Source organism: Hemitrygon akajei, chromosome 3 (genome assembly GCF_048418815.1).
Source record: "Hemitrygon akajei chromosome 3, sHemAka1.3, whole genome shotgun sequence".
NCBI lineage: Eukaryota > Metazoa > Chordata > Chondrichthyes > Myliobatiformes > Dasyatidae > Hemitrygon > Hemitrygon akajei.
Genome location: NC_133126.1, coordinates 192,962,355 through 192,986,610, shown reverse-complemented (window position 1 = coordinate 192,986,610; position 24,256 = coordinate 192,962,355). Strand labels below are relative to the sequence as shown.

The following is a 24,256-nucleotide window of genomic DNA, read 5'->3' as shown; positions in this document are numbered from 1 at the left end:
ATGACCACGTATATCGCCGGCGCTATCTTCGTAAGTAGGATTAGTGGTTAAATGGGTGCAATTGAGCGGTGTGTGATTGTTGAATCCCAAAGGCTTATTATTACACTGCACATCTAAATATATAATAAAAAATCAACAATTAAAAATAGAGAAAAATATATAAAATGTAAAACAAGAAAAGGTGATTGTTGGAGACCAGTCAGTTCAGAGCACCGCTGAGCATTCCTTGCAGCAATGAGCCATTGTAGGCCAAAGGGTCTGTATTGCCTTCCACTGTTCTTTGTTATAAACAACTTCGGGTAAATAATTTTCAGCAGATTTCGCAATCACCTTATGATCAGAAGTAGGAATGTACATTAATAGGAGCACTGTGTTCAGAATTAGATGAATTTCCGCTGAATAGGAAACTATCCATCACAAAAAAAATGAACAATGTTCAGAATTAGGTTGATAAAAAGCACGAACATCTGTGGAACACAAAAAGCCAGAGGCAAACTCTTTCAAAACAGAATCTGCTCGCTTCCCTAGATATTTGCCAACAACGTCCTCTATCTCTCGGAAAGTGAAAGATAGTTATGGAAAAGTCGTAAAACACGAAAGTACAGAAACAAGCCATTCGACCTGTCTAGTCTGTGAAGAAGCTATTATGCTGCCTAATACTATCGAGCTGCCCGCTAACCATAACCATCCATTATGTATCTTCCAATCATGTACCTGTCCAATATCTGATTTGCAACAGGTCTTATTTGCCTAGCTTGTATGCCTGAAATCATCCATGCACACCCTAATGCGACTTTCCCCAGTCTCCAGATACTTTCAATGATATACCGATGAGAAATGCATGCACTATTCTAAATGTAGTGTAACCAAGTTTCCAGCAATCTTAATGGTGATTTCGGTTTTTTTTTCCCAATAGAATCACGCAGTTTACAGCAGGAAAAGAGGCCTCTTCACCGCAACTCAGAATGCCGGCCAAAGTACATACCTGGCGAGTCCCGTTAGCCTGTGTCTGGTCCATGACCCTTTAAAACTTCCTATCAAGGACCTGCCCGAAATTGTATTAAATGTTGTAAATGTACCCTCCCCCCGGGAGCATGTTCATATACCCAGAACTCTGTGTGTGAAAAGATTGCCCGTCAAGTCTCTGTACATATCACATTTTACCATTACTCAAGATTTATACGAGAAAGACTGTAATCAATATCAACGATCTAGAGTGAAACTGGACAAAAACTTGCCCTTTGGGCAAACGTTTACGTTTCCCTTCTTCTCTCGCGCAACCTTGCACTAACTAGGGCTGTTTAGACCATATGGTGTTTTACACCCTTCCGAACAGATATCGTTTCATTCGGGATTTACAAAGCAAAAAGCTAATTCTACTCTCTGTTCCGGATTAATGTAAATTATTGTTTTGCTGATGGGATGAATTAGTTCGTTTAGGCTCAACAAAGAGTGTGTACGCCGTGAGGTACTTCAGATTACACTGGGGAATACAGCTTGATTAGATCTAGGGTGTTACGAAGCCCTGTGGTTCAAAGAGTACTGGGGATTATTTTTCAGTCGTGAGTGTGCCTTTAGTTTCTTGTGTAGAAATTACGCTTTAACCCCTCGAGAAAGAGCCAACTGCACCTTTAAATGTTTACCTTGTCAAGAACTATCAGAATATAAACACAAGGAAATGAGCAGGGCGTTAGATTGAGAACAGATCCTCTTGGTGACGATGCGTTGTCTATATTGCTGCCTGTTGTTACTGCCTAGCCTTATACCCGCGCCATTGACAGAGGAACCAAATTGCAAGCGCAGAGGTGATTTCGGTTTGCTCGGGTTTTCCAAGGAAGCTGATATTGTCCTCGGCGGAGTTTTCAGTATCCACGCCGACGTGGAAAATCAAGACATATCTTTTAGAAAACAGCCCAAAGTGGTAAAATGTACACTGTAAGTAACAGTCTGTAATTAACTTGTGAAGGTTTTCTAATTTTGTGTTGATGTAAAGTATTGTTGGATTTGGACGAGGCTCTTTTTTATTTTGAGATTATGAATGTTACATACTACTAATTAACCAATGATTCGCATACAATGCATCTACGCTTTGGTTTGGATCTTGAATCTTAAATCATATTTCTGCTGTCAATGTACCATAAGCAAACACGTCAACAAAGTTTGATTGATACTCCGTTGTCCTTGGACTATGCAAAGCTTCAGGGTCAAAGTGAAAGACGAGTTTATTGTCACATGCAAAAGTACATGTATTGTCTGGTGCAATCAAAACGTAGAGTTGTGCATGGGTGCAATGAAAAAAATATTACGGGTTTGCAATGGAGAAGTGTAAATAGGCATGGTTGCATTGAGAAGGTACCAGTATGCACAGTTACAATAGTCTTACCTGGATCTATTTTCACTCAAAGAGAAAGGCTCAGGAGGATCTTGTGCTCATGTAGGAAAGCACGCCCACTAGATATAAGCGAAAATGTAATTTAAATTAGTGTGAAAAATAAGTGTGTCAAGTTAACATAACAAGGGAGAAGGGTTTTGGGAAACTGAAAGTTCTGAAGGGAGATAACTGAACTGGACGAGAGGGTTTACACCACTAGGTTGTGAAAAAGCTAGCTGAAGAGACTGTGCAGTCATTTGTAATGATCCTCCACGAAACAATGCATTCTGGCATGTTTCGGGGGGCTGGAAAATTGAAAATGTCACTTGACTCTTCAAGAAGACCATAGGACCAAAGGCATAGACGCATAATTATGCTATTTGACCCGCCGAAATGGGTGACAGGTGAAGAAAGGAAACGATAGGACAGTTAATCTAAACTCAGTGTTTGTGACGATGTTTGCCTGGCAAATCTGAAGGAATTCTTGGAAGCAGCAACGAAAAGAGTAGACAAATACCAATCGGTAGGTGTTGTGTACTTGGATTTTCAGAAGGCCTTTGACAAGGTGGACAGGAGGCTGCTTAGCACACTACGTGCCCATAGTATTACAGGAATAAATCTAGCATGGATAAAGCAGTGCTTATACGACACGAGGCAAAGGATGGGAATAAAGGAGCCTTATCCATTTGTATTGGTCTGTATTAGGACCGTTTCTTTTTATGGCATGTATCTGTTCATTGGACGATGGAAATGACGGCTTTCTTGCAATGTTTTCAGACGATATAAAGATACTTGAAGAGGCAGTCTTGAGGAGGTAGAGCAGCCACAGAAAAGTAGATAGATTAGCAGAATGGGCAAAAATAGCAGATGGAATACGATGATAGGAAGTGTATGGCCATGCAGTTTCCTGGAAGAAATGAAAGCATATGATATTTTCTAAATGGAAAGGAACTGAGGCACAAAGGCACTTGTGCGTCCTTATGCAGGATTCCCTAAAATCAATTTACAGTTTGAGTCAGTAAGGAAGCTAATACGATGTTGGGCATCCATTTCTAGAGGACTAGCATATTAAAAAAAGGATATAATGTTGAGATTTTATAAAGCATTGGTGAGGCCTCACGGAGTATTGGAAACAACTTTTTGCCCTTATCTTAGGAAGTATGTGCTGACGCTGGAGAGGTTTCAAAGGAGGCTCAGGAAAATGATTTCGGAATTCAATGGTTGGTCATATGAAGAACGTTTCATTGTTCAAAAATTTTAGTCAATAGAATTCAGAAGAACGACAGGTGACCAAATAGAAAACTACTGAATGATGAAGGGCATTGACGAGACGATGCTCCGATTTCCGGAGAATCTGAGACCAGAGGACGAAATTTACGGCATAGAGAGGCCATAGAGTGGGGAATCTTTGGATTTTTTTTTTGCCACAATCAGCCGTGGAGGCCAGGACTTTTATGTACATTTAATACGGAGTTTGATAGATTTTTGATTGGTCAGGACATGAAGGAATACGGAGAGAACGTGGGAGACTGAAGCTGAGAGGAAAATTGGATCAGCAATAATGGACTGGTGGAGACGCGATGTGGCAAATCGCCTGGTTCCGCTCTTATATCTTATGACCTTATGGTCTCATGCAGGTTGATCGCTAAAATCAGGTTTGTGGTGACTTTGGATTCCAGGATAGACAGGTTATAGCAGGTAAGAGATGGCTCTTTAGAGAAGCTTGTAATTGAGCCCAACAGGGGGTCTGCTATTCTGGATTGGGTATCGTGTAATGAATTGTATTTGATTAGGGGTTTAAAGCAATGGCAGCCTTCGCAGGCAGTGATCATAATGTGATAGAATTCACCCATCAATTTCAAATGGGGAAGCTAAAGTCAAAAGTGTCAATATCACATTCGAGTAAATGGTATCATCACAGTCCTGAAAGATGAGCTGACCAGTGCTGGTTGGAAGGATATAGCAGCAGAATTGACGGTAGAAGAGTAATGACTGGGTTTCTGGGAGTAGATCAGAAGGCACAGGATAGAAATATCCTCATGACAATAGGTATTTTGAGGGCAGAATGATATAACCGTAGCTGACAAGGGAAGCCAGAGCTAACATAAAAGCAAAAGAGAAGGCATTTTATAGAGCAAATAAATCCTGGGAAGTTAAAAGATTGGGCAGCTTTCCAAAACCAACGGACGACATCTGCAAAGCGATAAGATCGGTTAAGATGAAATATGATAATCTAGCCAGTAATATCAAATGACGATACCTATTTTTTCCAGAGAGATAAGGGGTAAAAGAGAAGCAAGAATAGATATTGGGACGCTGGAAAATCACGTTGGAGAGAGGGCAATGGGGTACAAAAAGGGCAGAGTAAATTGACAAGAATATTGCACCAGTCTTCACTGTGGAAGGCACCGGCACTGTGTGAAATTTCGAGAGTGTCAGAGTGCTGATGTGAGTGTACTTGTTATTAACAGAGCGAAGGTGCATAAGAAACTGAAAGGTCTGAACGTCGATAAGTCACTTGGATCAGATCCCCCACAGCTCAGGGTTCTGAAAGAGCTCGCTGAAGAAGTCGCGGAGGAATTAATAATGATTTTTCAAGAATATGTCATGATTCCGGAAGACTGAAATATCGCATTTGTCACTCCGATAAGGGAGGGAGAAGAAATAAAGAAGTTGTAGGCCAGTTACCTGACTGCAGTGGCTTGAAGGACGATAGAGTGGATTGTTTAGTATGAGCTTTTGGGGTATTGGAGATACATTATAAAATAAGCTAAAGTCAGCAGGGTTTTTCAAGCGAATTCTTACCTGACTAATCTGATGAATTATCAGAAGAAATAACAAGCTGAATGGACGACCCTGATTCAGGGAATGTGGTATACTTGGATTCTAGAAGACCTTTGGCAAAGTGTCACACACGAAGCTAGTGAGCAACATAAAGGCCCATGATATTACAAGAAAGATACCAGCGTGGATAGGACATTGGCCGATGGCAGGAGTTAATTTTTGGGAATGTATTAACCCGTTTCCGATTGGCTGCGGATGACCAGATGTGTTCCGCAGGTGTCAATTTTTTCATCGCTTCTTTTTAACCTTCGGGGTCAATAAATGGCATGACAGAATAGATGCCTTTTTGGCCAAGTTAACAGACAATACGAAGATCGGTGCAACGGCTTGCAGTGTTGTGGAAGCAGGGAAGATGCAGAAGGGATTATAAAAGTTAAGGAAACGGGCAAAGGAGTGGCAGAGGGAACACAGTGCCCAGAAGTGTATGGTCATGCCCTTTGGAAGAAGAGAGAAATAAACCGTAGTCTATATTCGATAATGAGAGAAAACTCAAATTTCCGTGCTGCAAAGGGTCTCGTGAGTGCTTTCGGCCATTTTGCAGATTGAACGCTTCGTGAGGAATTCTGATGTTAGCGTCGATTTCGGGCGGAGTAGAATAGTAAAACAAGGATAGAATATTGAGGTTTATATTGCACTGGTGAATCTCAGTTGTAATATCGTGAGCAGTTTTGAGCCCTTTTCTAATAAAGAACGTCCTGACATCGGAGAAGGATCGGTGGAGGTTTACGTCAATAATTGGAAGAATGAAAGGCTTGTTTGCGGAGCATTTAATGGTACCGCGGCTATATTCACTGGGTTTTCGAAGAATGAGGAAATATGTAATTGAAATGATATAGAGTGTTGAAGGGAATATGTAGCGTGGAAGTGGAGACGATGTTTGTAACAGTGGGGAAGTATAAGACTTGATGGCACATCCTTAGAATAGAGTGACAACCATTTAAAATGGAGAGGAGGAGCAATTTCTTCAGCCGGAGTTGCGGGAGGGTGGTGAATAAGTGCAAATCTTTGCCATTGCATTTATGCAGAACAGGCCATTGATTTTATATAAGGCGGAGATTGATCGGTTCTTGAATGCTGAGGGCATGAAAGGCCATAAGGAGAAGGCAAGAGAATGGGATTGTGAGGTATACTAAGTCATTCATGATGGAATAACGGAGCGGACTCGATGAGCGGAATGGCTTAATTAGGCTCGTATGGTGTTATGTCTTAAAAACAGAAATTGCTGGAAACACTCAACAGATCAGGCAGTCGCGATGGGAATGGATTTCTTTTGTGTTTCAAGCCGGATACGTTAATTAGGTCGTGGAGAGTAACTGAGTGTGCTACCGGGGTAGTAATATGGACGCCTGTTTATAAGGCTGTTATACAGGCACATGAATCATGCAGATAATTGATGATGCGGGTGAGGAGGAAATGATATCTTACGAGCAGAAGAGAATAGTTTAGTGAGTAATTATTTCTGTAATTAGATGGGTAATGCATCATGGCTGGAAGGGCCTATTCGTACCCTGCATTTTTTACGTCCGTTATTCAGTCAGCGAGAGGAAAGAGCTCAGCGTTCAAAGTTCAAAGTAAATGTATTATCCAAGTCCGTGCATGTCACCAAATGATACTCTGAGATTCATTTTGCGGGCATTCATAGTAGAACAACTAAGTACAATAGAATCAATGAAAAATTCCAGACAAGGGCTATCAAACAACCAAAGTGCAGAAGAACACGTATGTTACAATTCTTGTCTATTTCAAAATTTGAAAACCGTATTCATTTAAGAGTAGCTTAATCTCGATAAAACGTATTGTACGTAATACCTTCTTCATTCAGGATAAGGGAGGGGAGATTCGATTTGTCTCCGTCAGTACATGAATAAAATACTATTCTTCCTAAATATCGAGGTAACTCAATTTTAAGCAACAAACAACAGGCTGGAGGATTTCTGGATCCGTGTGAGGAAGGGAATTATTGAGTCCAAATCCTGCACCAGCCCTAACATTGGGTCTCGACACGAGCCGTGCATAATTCCTTTTTTCTCTCACAGATTCTGTGCTCCTCCAGCAGATTATTTGTTACTCCATATTCCAGTATCTGCCGTTTGTCGTACATATATCTTGAAAAATAACGCTGACTGGTTTTGTTTTATGCAGTATCTTGGAATAGTATTCAGCCCCAACCGTTTGGTCTCATAAATGTGTATTACATGCAGGAATTTTAAACAAATTAACAGAAAAATTTTATTTGCTAACAACATACTATGTTTTCCCCGTAGATCCCCCTCCCAAAAAAAAGACATAGCAATGCATAAAAAACGAAAAAATTGAAATGTAATTTCCACACTTCAAAGGTATCCATCCCCTTCTGATCAGTACATAGCCGAACTACCTCTCGCAGAGAATACAAGCAGAATTCTTGTTGGAAAAGTCTGTTTAACCTTTGCACAACGTGATGGAGCAAGATTTTCCTATTCCTTTTTGCCAAAATTGAGGAGAGATGGTGGACAGCAAACTTGAGGTCTTGCCAGAGATGTAACACCATAGGTAGGTAGGTAGGCCTCCATTAGTCTCGATAGACCATAGATTTGTGCCTTGGGTTTCCAGGGTGCAAGCCTGGGCAAGGTTTTTTTTTTATGGAGGCCCGACAGTTGCCCAAGCTGGGAGTCTCCCCTCTCCACGACAGCGATGTTGTCGAAGAGGAGGGCATTAGGACCCATGGAGCTTCGAACCGGTGTTGTCGTGGAGCAATGTGTATTTAAGTGCCTTGTTCAAGGACACACACGCAGTTCGATCACTGGACCTTTAGATAACTAGACGAAAGCTTTAACCACTTGGCCTCACGCCTACACTATAAGACCATATCCATTAGTCAAAGTAGCAGAATTAGGCCATTTAGCCAATCGAGTCAATTCAACCATTCATTCTTCCTTTTTTTCCCCTCCTGTGTCGTACCCATAGGTGCCTTTCTCCCCATAAGCTTTGATGCTATAGCCAATCAAGAGTTTATCAATCTCTGCCTTAAATGCACAAAACAACCTGGACACCACAGCTGCCTGAGGAAACAAATTCCGCAAGTTCTCAACCCTCCGGTTAAATAAGTTTCTCAGGTCCCCTTTCAGCTTTATAATTTCAATCGAGTACGGACTCAGAGCGATCAAAGGTTGCTCGTATAACTGTTTCATCACAGGAACCATCCTTAGGAACGTCCTCTGAATCCTGTTCAAAGTTAATACTTCCTTTGTTGCATGAGGACCCCAAGAGTGTTCACAATACTCAAGCTAAGACCTTCCCAAAGTTTTCATAAAGACTTGGCATGACATCCCTGCTCTTGTCTTCTCGATCCCTTGAACCGAATGCTAACATTGCATTTGCCTACCTCACCACAGACGCAATAGACAATTAATCTTTTGAGTGTTCTGCACAAATTCACGCAAATTCTTTTGCTTCTCAGAATTTTGGATTTTATCCCTATTTAGAAAATAGACTGCACACGTATTTCTTCTACTAAAGTGCATGAACAGCGTTTGCCAAAATTGTATTTCATTTGCCAATTTCTTGCGCTTTCTCTTAATCTGCCTAAGACCTTCTGCAGAATTCCTGATTCTTCAACACTACCTGCTCCTCCACCAGTTTTCGAATCATCTGTAAACATGGCAACTATCATCATAAATCATTGATATGCAGCATTAAAAAGCAGACCCGATACCGACCTGCGCAGAACACCACTAGTCACTGGCAGCCTGATTGGAAAGTATTATTTTATTGCACTCACTGCCTCAACCAATCAGCCAATATTCTAACCATGCTATTAACCTTCCTAATGCCGTAAGCTCCTACCTTGGTAAGCAGCCTTATGTGTGGCACCTTATAAAAGGACTTGTGAAAATCCAAATATACAATATTTGTTACATCCCCTTTATCTGCCGTACTTGTAATCTCCTCAAAGAATTCCAACATGTTCGTGAGGTAAAACTTTGACTTAATGAAACCATGCTCACTTTGTTCTGCCTTGTCCTGTGTCACGAAGTACTCCATAACCTCGTGTTTAACAATTGCCTCCAAAAACTTCCCAAGAACTAAATTCAGGCCCATTGGTCTATATTTTCCTGGATGTCGCCATCCGCCTTTCCTTGTTAACCACGGTTATACTATTTTTTTTCTATGTGGGGATTTATTTGCTTTTAGAATACATCTATCCTGCACATTCCTCATTTTTTCCTAGAAGCTCAAGCCATTGCTGCTCTGCTGACATTGCTGCTAGGATCTCTTTCCAATTAACTTTGACCACCTCCTCTCAGACAACACTAACTTACAACACGCCACTGCAATACCGCTACGTCAAACTTAACTTTCTCGCTGTCAAGTTTCAAGCTGAACGCAAAACATATTGTGATCACTGTTTCCAAAGGGTTCTTTCACTTTTTGTCCCCTAATCGCCTCGGGAGCTTTACATAATACCCAATCAACATATTGGATCCCTTAGTATGCTCAACGACACACTACTCTAAAAGGTCTTCACTCTCTTGATATGAATTACCAGCCTGGTTTTCCCAATATACCTGCATGATAATATTGTCCTTTTGACAGCTCTCAAAAGGACCTCGGTCCTTTTGTCCCGTTGTATTCTATAGCCCATATTGCAGGTCTGCAGTTTGAAAGCCTGAATATAACTGCCATCAAGGTCCTTTTACCTTTGCAATTTCTTAACACAACCCACAAGTATGTAACGTCTTCCGATTCTGTGTTTCATCTTTCTAATGATTTATCGCCGTTCTTTACCAATAGAGAGACGCCACACCACTCTGCTTACGTACCTATCCCTCCGATACAGTGTGTAACTTTCGACAGTCATCTCCTAACTATAACTGTACTTCAGGCACGGTTCAGTGATGGCCAGATCATCATAGCTAATAATCTGTAAAGTCCAACAAGATTATCCACCTCATTTCTTATACTCCCTGCTTTAATGTATAACATTTGTGTACCTGAATTGCTACTCTTTATGATTCTACATCCCAAGTGCACTGATACACATCCTGCAGGATTCGATTTTGGTCTATAACCTGTCTGCCCTTCCTAACAGTCTGACTGCATGCTTTGTTTTAACCATTGGCCCCATCCTGACTTACACCCCGCCTCCGGTTCCCATCTGTTAATTAGTTTTAACCCGCCCCAACAGCTCTAACAAAGTTACCCGCAAGAATATTGAGGTGTCCCTGCTGCCCTCGGGTTATGTGCAACCAATCCCTTTTGTACAGGTCATACCTTCCCCAGAAAACATCCCACAGATCCAAAATCCTGAAGATCTACCCCATGCACCAAGTTCTCAGCCTCACATTTATCTGCTAAATCATCCTGCTTCAGTCCTCAGTGGCGCGTGGCGCAGATAGCAATCCAGAAATTACTGCCAGGATAGTCATACATCTCAACTTTCTGCCTGACTCTCCAAATTCTGTCTTGAGGACCTCATTGCTTTTCCTTCCTATGCCATTCTAACGAATAGGTACCAAGATATTCTGGCTGCTCTCCCTTGCCCACAAAAATCTGCGAACGCGATCCGAGACATTTCTGACCTTGGAACCTGAATGGCAATACGTATATCATTCGGGTGTCCTGTTTCAGGTCCAGAGAATCTCCAGTCTGTTCCTCTGACTACTTAGTCCCCTTCCAGTACCGATTCTCTTTTCTCCGTCTTTCCCTTCTGCAACACAGACCGATGCTCAGTGCCAGTAACCTGGTCTCCATTGCATTCCCCTGGGAGGTCATCTCCCAAAACAATATCCAAACTAGTATACTGATTAATGAGGGAAATAGCCACAGGCGTACTCTGCGCTAACTACCTCTTCACTTTCACATTCGTTCTTCTGAGAGTCACCCATCTACCCACCAGCGCAGCTTGGAGTGACTACATCCCTATATCTATGGTCGATGGTCATTCTTTCAAGAAAGCCCAATGTCATCCTGCTGCTGCTCACCATCAATAACACGGTCTTTAGGAAACTGCCTCTGGATGCACCACACGCAAATGTTGTTCGCTGGGAGACTCTGGACCTCCCAGGGATCCAAAATCCGCATGAGGAACACATATCGGTCATTTCAACAACACTAAGGACCCCAAACAGAGTAGGAATAAAGGAAAACTTAATAGAAGCTTACCTGGCCAACCTATTCAGAGCCAACAGCGCTTCTGAGCCGAAGCTTCCTTTGATTAAAAAGCCTGACAATCCCACGCTTATCACTTGCCCACGCCCAACAATGGCCGCTCCGCCTGTCCCTTCTGTATTTGTAATTCCTCCTCTCTGTTTTGCTCCTGCTGCTGAGTAGGCCACCAGAATTAAGCCGAACGCCCGTGAATCTCTATTTTTAAACGAGCGCCATCGATTATAAGAAATCTCCTCACTGTACGCTGCCCCCATCTTGGCTATTCGGCTGCCGGAATGACACCAAATACCCGCGAACTTCTTAGTTAATCGGGCGGCTCCGATCTGCGAGAAACCTGCCGGCTGAGCGCCGCTGCCCCGCTGATTGGACAGTTTAAGGCAGAATTCTGACTTAGACACTGAAAAACATCAATTTTCTTCATTTTATGCCACTTCGTGGTTGCGTTACACTTGGCTTTGTGTCGTTGTCCTGTTGAAAGACGAAGTTCTGTCCAGTGTAAGCTTTCAGGCAGAGGCTAGCAGGTGTTATCTAGGATCTCTATGCATTTAGCAGCATTCACCTTCCCATAAAACTGACCAGATGTCCAGTGCCTGCTACTGAAAGGTTGATGCTACCCGCACCATGATTTACAGTAGGAATGGTGTATTTTTTTTTTACTGCTATGTAGTATTTGTTTTATGCCGCATGTACCGATAATTTGAGGCCAACATACTTTCATTTTGAACTTTCGCATTCCGAACAAAAGACCTTCCATATTCTTACCATGGCTTGAAAGTGACACTTTGCAAGATCTTTACAGGTAAGGATATGTTTTCTTTTAGTTAGGGCTTCGTCCTTGCCACTCATCCATTAATATTATTTTGTGAAAGTCTTTTGAGATTGTGGAGCCATGAACCTCACCTTCAGTTGCAGCCATTGACTGCCGCAGCTCCCTCAGACAGATTATCAACGTCGCAGTAGCCTCTCCTGCAAGGACCATTCGTCTCTTGCGACACAGGATAGGTGGGGGGCCGTGACCTATAAAGAATACTTGTGGTTTCATAATTGTTCGACTTTCTTACGATGCACTGCATTGATCTCCAGGATATTTTTTCGTGCCTTTGATATGATCCTGTACCCATTCTGAGATTGGATGCTCTCTATTATAATTACCTGATTTGACTTGAATGATCTTTTGCCTTAATTTCGGTTTCTTCAGTTGAAAATCTACCATACTGCTGGAACTCACAGAGAGAGAGAGAGAGAGAGAGAGAGAGCGAGAGAGAGAGAGAGAGAGAGAGAGAGAGAGAGAGAGAGAGAGAGAGAGAGAGAGAGAGGAGAGAGAGAGAGAGAGAGAGAGAGAGAGAGAGAGAGAGAGAGAGAGAGAGAGAGTACTTATTCATGTGATCCTCATATTTTCCTGATCAATGAATTGGATAAGTTGGTATGGGAATACGTACAGGAGGAATGTTAGGATAATAATTACAAAGGGGATGAATATTTTGCCTGCCTCCTAATTTTAGTTTTTCCTTTTTGGTATAATGTTGACGGGTTTGGAAATTTTCTTTTGATTTTACATGACGCTCAATGATTTGTGGATTAGCGCAGAAATTCTAAATTAATATATATCAAATTTAGTAACTGAGACAGCAAGCAGTGAACATAGTTGTGGAGGCTTAATACTCTTTCCAGGGACTGAATGTGTGGCATTTTGCAGTTGTCATATTTCCTGAAACGAGCAATATTGAGACCCTCATCAGGAATACACAATTTTATTTTCTGCAGCTTCCGGTTCAGGCTTTTCCGTTTCGCAATAACGATGATCTTTGCAATAGAGGAGATTAACAAGACACCGGAAACTACTTCCAAACGTTACGCTGGGTTACTGGATTTACGATTCTTGTGGCACGCCTGATGTATCCTTAAAAGCAGCCTTTGAGTTTTTTAAACAGACTGGACGCAACAAATTCCACATGTAGAAGAGCTCCCGTGGTTCCTGCTATCGTCGGGGATTCTGGATCATCAATGACTTTAGGGATAGCGTCATTAATCGGTCCCTTTCGGATCCCTGTGGTAAGCCAGTTGCTGAACTCTATTAGCTGATGTGTAACGTTGTCAACCTGTTTCGGAAACGTGATCAGATTTTCAGAAGTACTCACTTAAACAAATACTATATTGGTGCATTTGCGCAGGACCGGGAGGAAATATAAATTACATCGTTATTTTTATTTAGGTCGGCTGCGCTGCTCATGATATTTGGTCAGAATGAGAATCAGAATCAGAATCAGTGTTAACATCGCTGACAACTGTGCTGTTTTGTGGGAGCAGTACATTGCAACACGTAAAACAAACAATGTATTACGGGTTGGTTAATTTTCCGTTCATTAATCGGTCAAGCAGCTGTTCCTAAAACATCAAATGTGTGTCTTCCGGCTCCTGTTCCTCCTCCCTGATGCTAGCAAATAAACAAGGGCATGTCCTAGGTGATTGGGGCCCTTAATGATGAATACTGCTTTTCTGCGTATTCGACATTTGAACATCTCCTCGATGCTGGGAGGCTAACGTCCACGATAGGGCTGGCTGTTTCAAACATTCTTCAGCCTTTTCCAATCACCTAATGTAACTCTTCCATAGCAGACGATGATACAATACTCTCTACGGCAAATCTGTAGAAATTTGCTTGAGGTTGAGCTTTTTTTTTGTGATTTACCAAGTCTTCATAAACTGTTCATGTATGCAACATATAGCCATAGCGTGGATCGTTGTGCTGGTCATGACACCTGATTGCTTCGGTCATAAATGTGTTTGGAACAAAGCGTTCCGCTGATGATCCTTCCATGAGGACTGGTTTGTGTTCCCTGGACTACCCTTTGCTCAAGACTACACTCAATCCCTTGGTCTTATTGACGTTAAGTGCAATGTTCTTGTTGCGACACCACTCAACCAACCAAGCCGTGTCACTCATTTACACCTCTTTATCACCATCAGAGGTATTGCCAACAAGCGTTTTGTCATCGGCAAATTGATACATTTCGTTTTAGCTATGCCTAGTTTGAACATTTATTTCGACAGTTAGACCGACCATCATAACAATGAGCAGTTATATCTCTGCTTGATATCACTACTGCAACCTTGCAAAGAGTATTATGGTGAAGATCTCGCTACTTACAAGGACGTTCTTACCCATAGAAAACGACTCTTCGGCCGATCTCGTCTGTGCCTGCTGCCTTCCTCAGCAACCTAGTCCTATTAACCGGCGTTTTAACCTAGTCCCTCTACGCCTCTTCTATCTATGTACTTAACCAGATAAGACCACTGTTTCTGGCAGCTCATTCCAAACACGCACAACCCTTTTCCCAGTCCTTCTCTGGGAAAAAGGCCAGTGTGTTTTCCAACCAATCTGCGCCTTTCATGATCTTGTGACCCCCTTCCTGTTAGAATGGGAAACTGAACGATCGGCCTCTGATGTCTGTCGTTCGAGGTCACACATAATGCCAAGCCTGAATTAAGATTCTTGTATTGCTGTTCAAAAGTGTGTATCTGTTTAATAGTTTCAAGGATTTCACATGTTCAATTTATTATCAGAGAATGTACACAGTATACAACCAAAAAACTCCTGCTTTTCGCAGACATCCAAGAAAACTGGGAAAAAAATCCCCAACGAATGAATTTCATTTAAACGTTAGAATCCCAAAGTACCTTCTTCGGCTTCCACGCACAAGCAGCAGCAAACCATCAAGCCCCACCCCCCCGTCCCCTCCATTCCCCCAAGCATTTCAGCAGGAAGCATCAGCACCGGACACTCACCGAGCCAGCAAAAGAAAAACCTACAGAGATATCATGTTTTGCAGTCCAAGGTAAAATGTAATTGACCACTCAAATACTGGGCATTATGCAGTCCCTCTCTCTTGCTGACAAGGGGCAGAGAGGTGTTACCACAGCGAGATAGCAGACCAACAACAATTTACATTAATATTGAAACCAAATGCAAAACCCTAGATTCTGGAAAATAAGAGACCGAAACATCGAGTAGTCTCAGGAAGTCAAGCTGCATCAGTGCGAAGAGAACACCACTGAATGCTTGCCCCCCACTCGGTCCCCTCCGGAGGAACTTCCATATGTTCTTGTCGTTTCGTCCCCCTCAACAGCGTGTCAGTCCCCTCTATTTTTTTTTCATACATTGTTGACGAAGAGTAACAGACCTAGAACATTGTCCCTTCCTCTTTCCACTTATCGAGCAACATTGACATCTCTTACATAACTTACCTAAGTCATATTAATCGTGTGCGGCCAGATGTATAGCTCGTTAGACAATACAGTTACAAAGTGTAGATTAAACAATTGTGATATATCAGCTATATGCTTATCTCCCTCTAGGTAAGTTATCTCGCCACGTGTGCCTGTCTGAGCAACAGACGTGAATATCCCTCGTTCTTTAGAACGATCCCAAGCGATTATTTTCAAGTGAGGGCGTTGGCTCAACTCATTAAGTATTTCGGATGGACCTGGATCGGAACAATTAGGAGCGACGACGACTATGGTAATTTTGGGATGCAGGCGTTCAATGAAGTGATGGAAGAGGATGGGAATTTGCATTGCTTTCTCTGAGGCTTTTCACACAACGTACCCGAGGGAGAAATTGCGTGAAACTATAGACATCATAAAGAAATCTTCTACAAAGGTAGTAGTAGCTTTCCTTGCGCAAGTGGACATGAGCATTTTACTACAAGAAGTTGTACGACAGAATGCAACCGGTATACAATGGATAGGAAGCGAGGCTTGGATCACCACGCCGGTTCTACCCCCGCAGGAGAGTAAACTGTTTGTTGTCGGTGCACTTGGAATCGCAATCCAAACTAGATCCGAATACCGGGTTGCAAGAATTTCTCATGAACACTCACCCGTCTCTTTATCCCGGAAACCCTCTGATGCAAGAGTTTTGGAAAAAAGCTTTCAGCTGCAAGGGTAAGGAATACAGAAGGCAACACAGCCGACTCCAAACTCTATTCGAGTCTTCGAGAATGCACAGGGAATGAAACTCTACTTGCAGCTCACAACGAGTTCAGTGATGTGTCTGAATACAGAATGACGTACAACGTTTATAAATCGATCTACGCTATCGCCCACGCTCTTCATGATATGAATAGTTGTCAAGATGGGAATGGACCATTTCCAATCAGAGTTGTGCTAAATACTACAAATTTTCAACCGTGGCAGGTAAGCCACTTATAGTATTGAACGGTCCTTTCGTATGATAAAATATGGTTTTGACCTTACAAGGCCTTGCACCTTGTTTCGTGGCGTCACGGCAGCACAGCGGTCAGCGCAACGCAACTGCAGCTGCAGACTCGGAGTTCAGAGTTCAATTCCGGTGCCGTCTGCAAGAAGTTTTTCCGTTCTCCTATGAGTACGCCGGGTTTCCCCCGATTTTACGGTTCCCTTTAATCGATCAATATTAATTGTCCTCTGTTAATTCTTGTGTTAATAGGCTAGCGGAGCAAACTCGTTTGCCGGAACAGCCAGTTCAGAGCTGTATCTTTAAATAAAATTAAACCAACTCCACTGCAGATGCTCTGCAACTGTAACTTTTTATTCTGAATTGCGTTACTGTTTTCAATGTACTATTGTAGTATATAATCTCTTTGAATAGCATGCAAAATGAAAGTTTTCACTGTACCTCGGTATGTGTAACAGCAATAAACCAATTTACCAATTTACCATAGCCTAGGGTGAAAGATTATTAAATAATATTTAATGGCACGTTCAAAAGTAAGCAATTTAATTGATTTCTGAACATGTTTGTGAATCGTATCCTGCATTTATAAAGCGCCTTTGTAAAATTAGGACATTCCTGCTTCGCTCTTCAATTTTCTATCACCCCTACTTGGCTCCAATTATCCGGCCGCTGGCTTCTGTTCTGCTCATCTCCTTACACTGCCTGTCGCTCCTCTATCTTTCAATCCATATAATAAATCTCGACCCAAAACGTCTACTGGCCATTTCCTGTCCAGTTCTTCCAGCAGTATGTTCTTTCTGTCTTCCTATCTTTCTTTTTTAACATACAGTGAACATTTTTGAGAGATTTATTGTTCATCTTGAAACCCGGAGAACAGACATTACTTCTCACTGCACTATGCATTTTTGATTTAGCTTCTACATTACATGAAAAAGTAAACTTCACGACAAAGATTGGAGAAAGGATCTACTTCGATAGCAACGGTGATCCAGTGCCAATATATGACATTGTAAACTGGCAGCCGACGGACACCGGCGCTGTTACTGTAACTGTGGGACAGTATGATGGAATGGCACCGAAGGACAGCAATTTATATTAGCCGAAGAGTCTATCGTATGGACGGGTGGACAACCCACGGTAAGGGGTATGTGAAAAGCCCTTGGATGTTGCAGAAGATTATTCGGTTGCGTTGATCACTCAGGCGCGAGCTTAGATTTAAAGCAGTGTGCAATGACGTGTGTACCAGATCCAAAATGATAAAACCAATCACATTTCTTTCTTCAGGCAATAATAAGGGTCACGTTAGAGCTACATGTGCGGTGACAGCAGCTTTCTTTCCCCTCCACCAGGCTAACACCTGAAGATATTAAACGGTCTAAAGGCAGATCAGTACTTTGTTCCAAGTTGAGAAAAAAAAATACATATATCAGTGGGCGCCACGGTAGCGTAGCAGTCAGCACGACGCTATTACACCTCGAGGTATTATGGAGATCAAAGTGATATTATAGCGCCGACTATTTGTACGTTCTCTTCGAAAATAACTTGGGTTTCCTCCGGTACTCCAGTCTCCCGCACAGTCTAAAGACGTAACGGTTGTTGGGTTCCACGAGAAAATCTGCAGATGCTGGAAATTCAAGCAACACACAAAACACTGGTGGAACACAGCAAGCCAGGCAACATCTATAGGAAGAAGCTGTAAGGACTAACGTTAGTCCTGACGAAGGGTCTCTACCCGAAACTTCGACAGTGCTTCTTCCTGTAGATGTTGCCTGACCTGCTGTGTTCCACTAGCATTTTGTGTGTGTTGCGACGGTTATTAGGTTAATTGCTGAATATCTAAAAATAGTGAGGGCGGATCTTATTAAAAGATATAAGATACTAGTTGGTTATTACAGCACTGAGATAATTCTACTGGTGGCAGATTTACAATCAGTAGCCAATTTATTCGGTTATTTCCTGTGTTCGATAACATCCGTCTGCAGTGAGAGCTGCCGACCTGAGACGAAGAATTCTGTACAAAATGGAGAACCTATTTGTTGTTTTGACTGCACTTTATGTGCTGCAGATGAAACCAACTATGTATCAGGTTAGTGAATAGCAAAGATCTTTGAAAGATCTTTGGAACCTACACGGTGCCTACTTCATTAGGTACCTCGTGAACCTAATAATGCGGGCACTGAGAGTACGTTCTCCCTTTGCTGCTGTAGCCCATCCAGTTCAAGGTACAACATTTTCTGCGTACAGGGATGTCGTCTGCGCACAAAGGCAGGCGGGAATTTGGTATCAGCTGCCAGAAATATTAGTTCAAGCGGACACATTAAAAATAAAAAAAGAGACAATTCGATAAGTACATGGATAAGAAAGGGTGAGACGGCTGTGGGCCACATGTGGGCAGATGGGACCAGCATGTCTGTAAAACATAGTCGTACGGACGAGTTAGACCCAAAGGCCTATTGCTATGTTGTATGACTGGGACTGGAGTCTTATGAAACATCATGATGTTTCCCGGTTGCAGCCAGTCTTTCCGGGTGCAACCGAAAAGCACCGATATTCAGCCACCTATTGAGCAGGACCAGCGATATACTCAGCCGGCGTTTATCAACATGGGTCGCCTGGCTGAACTTCGTGTGAGGTCCTGCGATTCGACCTGGTCACGCCAACAATCCCTGGTACATCTCAAGCCGCTGAGCTCTTTCTGATCTGATCTGTCTTTCTGATTGTCTCCGAGACCATGATAAACAAAATAACGAATATTTGTTCCAAATTAAGCCACGCCCTTTTCTACCGTTTTATAAACCAGCTGATAAGCCCTGCCATTTCCACTGACTTCCGTTATTACAGGGGGCATATGTAACCCCATTCTGCTATTCATTATAAGCCTCAATGTTTTGTCAGTTGCAATCACTATGACCAAATAAGCCACTTTGCACTAAAATGGACTACAGTTTTTTTTTCTGTATTAACTTTTGTTTTTTTCTTATTAAATTTTTGCCTAATTTCGTTTTTGTCTTTCGGTAAATGTTGTGTATCTGATGCGATGTGCGTCTGATGTTGCTGCGTTTTTTTTTTATTCCACCTGTGAGTACATACACTGGTGTATATGACTTTCAACTCAAATTTGACTTTGAAGCTTCTTTCTCTGAACAGTCATGCCCCTAATCCCTTAAATCTCTAAAATATGGGACTCGGCCGTTTCGCCTTTGCAATTCTGTTTGGCACAAAAGTTTGACCTTGAATTGCTCAACCTTTTAAAGTTCAAAGTAAATTTATCATCAAAGTGTGTACGTGTGGCCAAATCCTACATTAGAATCTAGTTTCTTGCAAGAATTACACACAAAACAGACAACCTGCTCCAAAAAATGCATGGTCTTGCACACGTGAGCAAATACAAAAAGAAATGAAGATGCTAATAATAAATAAGTAAATAAATATTACAGTGTACATTATTGATGCTCCATGCGACAAAACTGAGGTAATCAATGACACGAACTTTGTTCCAACTGCCACCTGGCCTTTTAATTCACTTGATCCTCTTCAAACACCTCCCACGGCCTTCTCAAGCTCTTTGCCTCCATTTTTGGATACAAACTGCCGATCGACAGCTTTTAGAAACGTATCGATTCCCACAGTTATCTTTACAATACTTCCCAGTCTGTCTACTGTAAAAATGCTGTTACATTTTCTCAGTTCCGTCTCCTCCGCCGCATCTGTGCCCAGGATGAGCTTTCCCTTCCAGGTATATGAGAACTGTAATTCTTCAAAGAGCGGAGCTTCCTTTCCTCCGACATTAACGTGTTGAGTCCCCCCAGCATTCAGCCTTCTGCTGCTGAGAACATGACAGGTCTTGATTCCTTGAAAGCGACTCTATGGGTTGTGGAAATAATTCATATTAGTGGTGATTGAGACATTTTCCTACATTTCTATATATATTGGGCAGATTTTGTGTTTAATCTCTCCATAGGTTCCAAAGGCCGGTTTGTTCCGAAAGCTGTGATCCCGGCACACGGAAAGCTCCCAGAAAAGGACAACCAAAGTGTTGTTACGATTGCGTGCAATGTCCCAAAGGAGAAATTAGCAACAACACCGGTGAGATATCTCTGTAACAATCCATTAACTAAATGGCAATTAATTAAATACAGAATTACTTTTCAAATATAAACTTATCCCACTCCCTCCCTAATATTCATTTGTTACATTTTAGATTCAACCGGTTGCTTTAAGTGCCCAGCCGAGTATAAGTCGAATGAGAAACGGGTAGAATGCATACCAAAAGAGATCGAGTTTCTATCATTTAATGAAGTCATGGGTATTATTCTGGTGACGGTAGCATTGGTTGGATTTTGTATGACAATGCTGGTATTTGCAACGTTCTATACTAACAGGGACACGCCGATTGTTAAAGCTAATAACTCAGAACTAAGTTTCCTTCTTCTCGTTGCTTTAATGTTTTGCTTTCTCTGTTCAGTTACGTTCATCGGAGAACCATCAACATGGTCTTGCACACTTCGCCACACATCATTCGGTATCATATTTGTTCTCTGCGTGTCCTGCGTTTTGGGTAAAACGATAGTTGTTGTCTTGGCATTCAAAGCTACTCCACCCAACAGTAAACATAATGAAGTGGTTTGGCCCAACCCAGCAGCGACTGACTGTCTTGAGCCTTACTTCGCTACAGTGCTTAATATGTACCGTCTGGCTCGCAACATCGCCGCCATACCCTCGGAAGAGTACAGAACATTTTACCGAGATAATAGTTATTTGAATGCAACCTTGGGTCTGAACTTGCCTTTTATTGCGTGCTGGGTTACCATTGATTCCTGTCCTGTGTGTGTTTTCTGGTCGCCTTTCTAGCTCGACAACTTCCTGACAACTTCAACGAAGCTAAACATATCACATTTAGCATGCTTATCTTTTGCGCAGTTTGGATTACCTTCATCCCAGCTACGTGAGTTCTCCTCGGGAAGTACACGGTGGCGGTGGAAGTGTTTGCCATTTTAGCGTCCAGCTACGCGCTGCTGTTCTGTATTTTTGCTCCCAAATGTTACATTATCATCTTTAAGCACGAACAGAACACAAAGAGACATGTTATGGAAAAATCCCATCCGGAAATTCTTAAGAATGAACAAGAAGTAACTATGCTATGTGATTGAGTTATTACGTTTAAATGTTCAGTGTGCATTCTTTGCTACAATTTTGTAAGTTTCTTTGGGTTAACCATATTGAACGTAGAACAATACTCGCACCAATTAAATTCATTATCAAATGACTACACTAATCTCTTCTGTCTACACATGGTACATATCCTTCAATTTCCTCGCATACATGTGCCTTTCTAAAATTAGAATCGAGAATCCATCTCCTTTGTAGGTAATAATCTAACAATTCATGAAGTCTCCACTCAGTGCTTGACGCTTTTAGAAAACAATCCATTTTACCAGAAATTGTCAGTCTAATTTAAGTCATAATGAGTCACAGTTTCTAATGAACATGGATGAGATACCAATATTAACATCTAATCCGTGGTTCGCACAGTGAGAAAAGATCCTGCATTTACCGTGATTGTCAATATCAACCGCAAAATTACTTCAAAACCTTGTTAATTTTCAATACAGACTTTACTGAACAAATTCAGTGCAAACAAGTGCTCGCAGACAGTGACACAAATCGCCTTCTTAAAACAAGGATTTAAGCAACTGATCATCTCACCTGCGTATTCCTCACTTCTGGGACTGAAGTACGCAGTGTTACCGAGGAGTGGACAGTCAGAAGGCTGCGTGACCGGACGGCATCCCTGGGAGGGTACATAGCATGTGCGCAGCACAACTTGCAGATGTGTTTACAGATATTTTAGCTCTCCCTCTCCCACCAGTGAGTGCCGTCCTGCTTCAAAACAGCCAGCATTGTCCCTACACCTGAAAAAAAACAAGGGATCATGTCTGAACGACTGGCATCGTGCCACGCTCACCTCAACTCTAAGCAAATACTTGGTCAAGGACAACATCTGCAGCATGCTACCACCCACACTTGACGAACAATATTAGTAACAGAGTTCTAAACTGTCTGAAAGTTGGGCAAACAATCAACAGAGGGGTAGCGTGTTAAAAAGGCGACTGTTTGTCAATTAAGTGCGCAATCAGGTTACAAAGACAGAGCTTCGCGTCAGTTTTTTTCTGAGTTGGTCTATGACCAATCAGCAAAATGATTCATTAGAAAGGGTGAATAAAAATAATGCAAACACGTCTGCACAGGTGTATTTGCTGCAGCTTCTAAGAGAACGTATTAAGGAACAGGAGCTGCAGCTTGATAACCTTCGACTCATACGGGAGCATGGTGAGGTGACAGATAGGAGCTGGAGTGAGGACAGTCACCCATAAGTTGCAGCTGAGAGGTAACTGGGTGACTGACAGGAGGAAGCGAAATGCACAGCCAGTGCAGAATACAGCTGTGGACATCCCCTTAATAATAAGTGTATAACTACAGGTATTGTCAAGGAGATTACCTAACGTGTTTATGGTAACGCCGCAGAGTGAGTCTGGCTTGAATGGGCCGAACGGTCTGTTTCTATGCGGTACTTATTTATGACTCTAGCTTACTAATCCACACGGTTTGGAATGTAGTTCGAAACTGGAGTACCCGGAAGAATTCCACGCGGTTAAAGGTTTATGATCCCAGCCCCTCCTTCCTGAGAATCGCAAGATCGCTATTAATTCGGGTCTTGGACCCAGGAAATGAGAGAGAGACAACGCAACGGATTTGACCATTGTTTCTTGGAGACACCTTTGTGGATTGCGATTCTATGCTACGTGCCAGCTATCCGGACTACGTGTACCCCTCGGGCAATGTGGGTGGGGATAGCATCGCCCCACCTTGATTGATCGTCTGCAACCCTGCAGGTCAGGATAAAAGAGGGGTTGCAGGGGGCAGTGCCCAGCGACGCACAGAAGGAGACACCATCGCTCATCGCTCCCGGGATGACGGGAAGCTATTCGGAAGCCACGTGTGGTCCGTTTCCCCTGGCCTGGGAGCGAGTGGCTGATAACACCGAAAAGGACTTCGAACTGACAACGGGGAACCCAAGTTCCCGATTCAACGATTGAGTCCAAAAGGCTGGCAAGTTTATTTTCTCCACCAAAAATCTTTCTCTCTCCAACACGTGAAACCCAGCAGTCCCCAAAAAGGCAAAAAGCCTGCATGAACTCGAGAGACTTTGATATTTCCATCGGACAATATTTTTACCCCTAGACAAACGATAGAGCTACTTCTTATTGTTGATTATTACTATACCCGCGCTTTAGATTGAGTATTGACGACGTATGTTATCTGAATGTTTGTATTAACCTTACTTTTGTGCCCCTTTATAAATAAAAACGTTTAAAATAGACCATCAGACTTCGACGGACCTCTCTATCTTTGCTGGTAAGTGACCCAGTTACGGGGTTCGTAACAAAGGGAAATGATGCCAACTCTTTATGAACAGAACTGGGAAAAGAACCCGGTCGCTGGCATTGAGGCTTTGACAGGCATTCCGCCTAACCACGATGCTACCGTACTGTCCCAAATCCATGATATCTGGTTGTAGTCCCACCCAACATGTTCATAAACAAGAATGCAGCATTGGGATCTGGAGCAACAAATAAGATGCCAGACCAAATCAGCCAGCGAGCCAGAAGCATCCA

General features: G+C 42.4%; 1 pseudogene; it reads left to right on the top strand.

Moving 5' to 3' along the window:
* On the top strand, window positions 1-21,730 carry LOC140724608 (extracellular calcium-sensing receptor-like; annotated as a pseudogene).
* The last annotated feature ends 2,526 nt before the right edge of the window (window positions 21,731-24,256 follow it).